This window comes from Hyposmocoma kahamanoa, unplaced genomic scaffold (assembly GCF_003589595.1).
Source record: "Hyposmocoma kahamanoa isolate Upper Pololo Valley unplaced genomic scaffold, ASM358959v1 160, whole genome shotgun sequence".
In the NCBI taxonomy this organism is placed as follows: domain Eukaryota; kingdom Metazoa; phylum Arthropoda; class Insecta; order Lepidoptera; family Cosmopterigidae; genus Hyposmocoma; species Hyposmocoma kahamanoa.
In genome coordinates, this window is record NW_020653575.1 from 2,254,598 (window position 1) to 2,260,838 (window position 6,241).

Consider the following 6,241-nt stretch of genomic DNA (forward strand, 5'->3'; position numbering starts at 1 on the left):
AGGCCCTGTGTACATCGAAATGTACATAATAGAAGTTCAATTTGACCATAGGGTATCTGGAAAAATACAGCGTTTTTTCATATAAAACTGAGGGCATACTGGCTTGGGCCTCAAGCTTGTAAATAATTATATTTAGTACATTTGAATGAACATTGGGTGTTAAGCGCTTTCCCTGTTGCAGTTTTTCTGGGCGCTAAAAGGTTAAATAGTTATGATATGAGAGCCTTGTGCCCGAAGTTGACAAGTCTCATGTGCCTGTAATATCACCAGCAGCAATGCTCACATTGCTGTTTGGCGGCAGAAATAGATAAGGTGGCAGTACTTCCCTGGATGAACCTCTTCCCAAGGAGCTCTACTGCTACAAAAATTGAAAAAAATAACTAAATTAGTTTATGTCTGAAAAATAAGAGAGTTATAAAATTTTACATTATAGAGTTTTGTTTTTAGCTTCGCACTAGGGAAAACCTTTGCCGTATGTGTCATGGACACACACATGAACAACCACAAATTACACCCAAACTAACGAGAGAAATAAATATAGGCCATACAAGTATTTCTCCCGGCCCGGGATCGATTCCCGAGACCTCGTGGCAGTCCAGCAAGGTAACTGTTCAGCCACAGAGGCAGTTATAGTATTTTAGGTTGAATAGCCGCATAACTGAATATTTTTGAAACATGCAGTTTTATTGACTAATACTAAAGTGTTCTATGTAATTTGTCAAAATTTTGGTTTTACTGAATTAAACAGTAGCAACAACTGAATCTATTAGATGATAATCAAATATAATATTCTTTAATGGTGATTATGAAAATATGGTTTGGTGTTTCTTATGGCGTGCTACTAAGCCCTGTTCTTTACTTTTTGTTTTCCTCTACTTAGTTTTTCTTCCACCTTTTGTTATAATGCTCTAAGAAAACTATCGTATAGTATCAGGTGCCCAAAGATCTTTCACCTCAGTTCTCTTTGTTGTTTTGACTGTTTCCTACAATATTCTAAAAACCTCTTCGTTAATTTATTCTTTCTTTCCAACTGATTCCTTTCAGCCTCACAACTCAAATGCTTCTAAGCATTCTCTGATTCTTAAAATAAACTAAATAGTTTTATATATATATTGAGTTCTTAGGTTTTCGCGATTGTTACACATAGGAAATGTAATTATTATTCCAGGTTTAATTCGCGTATATTTGTATTTTCAAACAAACCAACGTCATGGTTGATGAGGTGATAAAGTCAACTATTTATATATTTCACAAGACGAAGAGATATTTCTACGCGTTATATATAGCGACATGGACATTAACTGATACACCATCCACCCATTTTAAAATGGACTCTTCTTCGTCCACTCCTATTTCTATTAAATTACCAAGTGTAGATTAAATTACCAAGGACATTAGTAAACGAAAAAACGACATATATAAAAAAAGGAAAAAATAACGTGAAATTACTCGCGGTATTTGAATAATTGTCAGTGCATGTAAAAAAAACTTGAAAAATAACATGGTTTTTAAAATGGCGGGTTTTTGTAGTTACAGTTTTTACAAATTAATTTTTAGTATGAGTATTATTAACACGTTTTGAGTGTCTTAATTATTTGTTACTTGCTTAAGCTAATGACTCTACACCCAATGCTCAACAAATAAATAATAACACGTTTTTTTTTGGCTTGAAAATTAGTAATAAAAATTGTATTCATTCTGCAACATCTTTCGTATACGGTTTGGGATTCATAGAGCAAATCGTGATAATCGGGTCATAAAATCGATTACAGTTTTATGATGATTATCGCGTGATAAAAGAAAAAGTCAATATGTCGGACATAACTTCTAAATTCTCGGAAGAAATAACAGTAATCAGTCACGTCAATTTCAGTAAATAAATTTAATTTTGACGTTTACCTACTTAAAATAGCAGTAAAATTTTTGACGTCTAATTAGCAGAAACGTATTGAAATTTTTAAAATTAGAATGCCAATACACATTTTAATTTTAAATATTTTTATAAAAACTAATGTCAACGACTCAATAGTCTCGTTGACATTAGTATTTTTTTTTATAGAAACGGAAGTTTAGGAATTTTCACGACTAGATTTATTCCGATAAGAGGTAAGTCATATGCTTATGTGAATAGGGACGCAATAATGGATGATTACCTAATTATTATGAATATCCATAATTTCCAATGTGACGGAAAAATGGACTGTTAGTTTTCTGGATTAGTTTAAAAAAAAACAATTAATTCGTACATTAGGCGCAACAAAGCCACATCTGCAAAATGATAATTTTACAGGAGAGAGGTTTACAAAATCTATGAATGAAATTAATCAATAAGTTTTTTTAGAAGAGTTGTAAAATTTTACATAAACGTAATTTATTTCATCTAATTAATATTATTTTTATAATTTTCAAGTGATAAAAGCACTTTTGACGTACGATTACATGTGACTTTGTTATACCAAAAATACGAATTATAATTGACGGGAATGTTTTTTTTATAGTTAAGGTTTATCAGGCTTTAATGTTAATGCAAAAGTAAATGATGTAATCAAAAATTTCACTCACAAACTCACAAATTCAATTTTTTTTTGAGATGCAAAGAAAAAACTCACCGTCAAATTTCCAATTTCAAAAATCGAATTGTCACTAAACGCTAGCGCCACAGTCGAGCGCCTGCGGTTCACTGAGAAGTTCCGAAGACTGTTGAGCAAGAGTAACTCACGGGTTGCGCCTGAGTTTGTTGTCTAGCGGACCTTGAAAGGTTGCGACATTGGAATTATCGTAAAGAGTGGTATCTCGGAAATCACCGCATATATGAGTCCCTTGGAAGTTGAACACAATTTTAACACAATTCTTTTTTAGTTATTTTGAATGATTTCCTTTAAATTGTTAAGACCTGTGGGGCACTGCCACTGGGCTTATCATACTGTTTGGCGGCAGAAATAGGTAAGTTGGCAGTACTTCCCTGGACAAACTTTTCCCAAGAAGCTCTCTTTACTCTCTACTCTTTCTCTCTCTACTCTTTCGTTGCCCGATGGAAACTGACGATGAGATCGACGATGGAGCATGCACACCTATATAATCAATTATTCTAGGTAGTTAATGAAACTAACAAATTGTCAACGTATTGTGTATTTCAAAATAAAAACAATAACAAAAAGCAAAACAACACAAAAAATCTATGATAGTAAATGCTTGAATTGATTGCCATCTTGACGGATGCATCGATTAGCTCTCTTTCGGAAAGAGCAAGTAGTAGCTGAATTTTTACTCGGATGGATTCCATTGAAAATTGCTGCAAGTGCGTCTGTCAACTTTTGAACACTTGTATTTTTTTTATAAATTTCATTTTTTACATAGCCCCAAAGAAAAAATCAAGGGGCGTCGGATCAGAACTGTGAGGTGGCCATTTGATAGGGCCATGTGTTCCAATCCATTTGTTTCTCAACAGTGAGGAAGCGATTAAGAAAACGAAGATGCTCTATGCAGAGCCAGGATCTTCATAACACCAATTTTTTTCATAACATTAAGTGACGGGACGAACAAGTCGTGCGCCTGATGGTAAGCTACACGCCTGGTCAAGTTTTTCTTATTTATATTTAAAGTCTTAGAATAATAACGCATAGAATGATAGTTTCATATGAAACGAATTATCACAAGTGAGGCAAAAATCAAATTCATGTAGGCCAGTTTTAGTAGTACGTTAATTTTCGGTTTTAGTGAATATTTATATAAAAATACAAGTTGAAACGCGTTACTTCCTTGTGGAATGTGATGTTAGTATCTATTTTATGTTTGTCTGACCTATTTTTACACTCATTTACCGCACATTTCATCATTTTTAGCAAAAATTCTTGAGCTGTTCGCGGTGCAAGTTGGCCTTGAGCACTGAAGGCCCGCCCGCTCGTGTAGGCCCATTGGGAGCGATTCAATTTGCCTCACTTAGCGTGTGTGGACTAGGTTTCTATGCGTTATTATTCTAAGTTTAAAGTACATTTTGCGAAGTATTTGTACCCGCGTCAAAGAACATATAGCTGATGCCAAACACCGTCGCGTAAACAAGTCTGCAGTCTGCGAGCATGTCATGGATAAACCTACACATTCAATGAAGTTTGACAAACCCCAGGTCCTTACAAAAGAAGTCCGTTATCTGCCCAGAATGCTGCGAGAGGCCATTAAAATTAAAAAACATCCTAATTTCAACAGGGAAGATGGTTTCTCCGTACCACCAGTTTGGGATCCCGTATTTCCTCTAATGAAAAATCCCAAACAGACATAAGACTGCAGTACTAATTAATATGTTTTACTTTATTCTAATTTCTATTAAGAATTAATAATAAATTAAACTTAATAAAAATTTATTCAATAAAATAATTTGTAAAACTTAATGTAGCGTAAATTGGAATGTTTTTTTGTAAAATTAAAAATAAGGTATTTAATTATTAACTATTGTAACTATAGTGAAAAAAATAGGGTGGTTTGTATTAATATTAGACATAACTGGTTGAAGACTGTACCACCTCAGTCAACCGTGACCATGGGACCTGTAAAGGGCCCGAAACGTCGGTTTGTTTGAAAAAACAAATATACCTACGCGATTTAAATCCGGAAAAATAGTTTCATTTCCTAAGTATATTTTGTAATTTATAAATTTGTACACGTAAATAGTACACGTATAGTATATGATGAGTTTTTCAAATGGCTTTAATTGTATTTGTAAAAAAAATAATTCAGAAATAAAGCCGCTCGTCTCAAGCAAAATAAACCGTATTAGTAAAGTAAAAAATTTAGTTGGAGCTGAGGTAGTGTCGACTCTTAAGTCAACCGATCCTAAAATTAAATGGTATTTGTAAATATACATAGAACGAAGAAAAGACGACGAATGATTATACAGTGGAACTTTCCCTCCAAAAATTATGGGTGGGACTTGTTCGTCTCGTCACGACGAGACGTGATATAAATAAAAATATTATATCACACGTGATATAAATAAAAAACCGACCTTAAAAGTCATTCATCCCCTAGTTTGCCATTCTTAAAGGTGGAATATTTTCTTCAAATTACCTTCTACAAATTACCAATTAAATATACCTTCTTTCCACCAAAAAAAAAATCACCAAAATCGGTTCACAAATTCGGTTACAGACATACAAGAAAACATACAGTCGAATTGAGAACCTCCTCCTTTTTTTGAAGTCGGTTAAAAAGACTTATTTCCTGAACTCTGTAACTTAGATCTTTTCAAGGCGAGATTGAGTATGCATTTATTAGGCGTGCATGCTCCATCGTTGACCTCATGCTCACTTTCCATAAGGTAAGATGGAGGTTAAACGCGCACTTTATTTTATATAAAAAAAGTACACACGTAACTCCATGCATGTCTTCCACTGGGGCAGGCAGAGACCATATATCCCCACTCACTGTGCTCCTGACGTATCTTTTCGCTTCCTCCGCTCGCATAGGTCTTCTTATGCACGCTCGTTTACTCATAATGCTTTTTATCTATCCATTTTATGGACTTTTTTAATCTGGTTGAGATAGTAGGCCGATATTATTATCTTGTTTTTGATTTGGGACTGTAGCGTTTGTATGTTGATTTGTTAGTGTTTCTTTTGTTTAAGTTGATAGTAGCTGTGTATTATTTATTACAAATTCATTTGACATTCGAAAGTTTAATGTCTTCAATTTGGTTCACTGTTTGATTTAAATTGATCAATTAAATTGATCGTTGTTTACATTCGGTTGTTATAGTACAGTAAACAGTTCGCTGGTCTTCGTTTTGTGATTTGAATTGCTGGGGTTCAAATCACGTTTTGTGATTTGAACCCCTTTATCGATACCACCGAGTTCATTTTTTAAAGTGTAAAGTTAGACATGGTTCAAGGTTCTGTACGTGTGGTAACAATATATTAAATATTAATACAAAGGTCGAATACTCTGAAAAAATTCCTTCGATCCGACCGGATTCAAACCGACGTCTCTAGCATACTGTGCCAGACGCTATACTAACTAAGCCACGGAACGAACCAGCGGACCACACGAATTTTTCTATGTGCTTGCGTCGTATCTTTGTATATGGTTTTTCAACGACTTTTTAGCCGTAGCGCCATCTATGATATTTCGTCACCCAGTTAAATACCTTTACAGCTACCAGCCCCGACTAGAGACGTCGCTATTCATTGTATTTAAATTTTTATTGAATTGATATTCAATTATTTTATGTGAAATTACTAGTTTGTTATAA

At 34.0% G+C, this 6,241-nt stretch overlaps 1 protein-coding gene across 2 annotated transcripts in view; it reads right to left on the reverse strand.

The window, feature by feature from the left end:
• The window catches only part of LOC113240664 (alpha-tocopherol transfer protein-like), a 28,276-nt gene extending 25,594 nt beyond the window's left edge, over window positions 1-2,682 (reverse strand). The window contains exon 1 of one of the 2 annotated variants that reach the window (XM_026478028.1): window positions 2,610-2,682. The gene's annotated coding sequence lies outside the window, so the exon portion shown is untranslated. The remainder of the gene's footprint in view (window positions 1-2,609) is intronic. The other variant, XM_026478029.1, reaches the window with a different exon arrangement.
• Window positions 2,683-6,241: the final 3,559 nt, after the last annotated feature.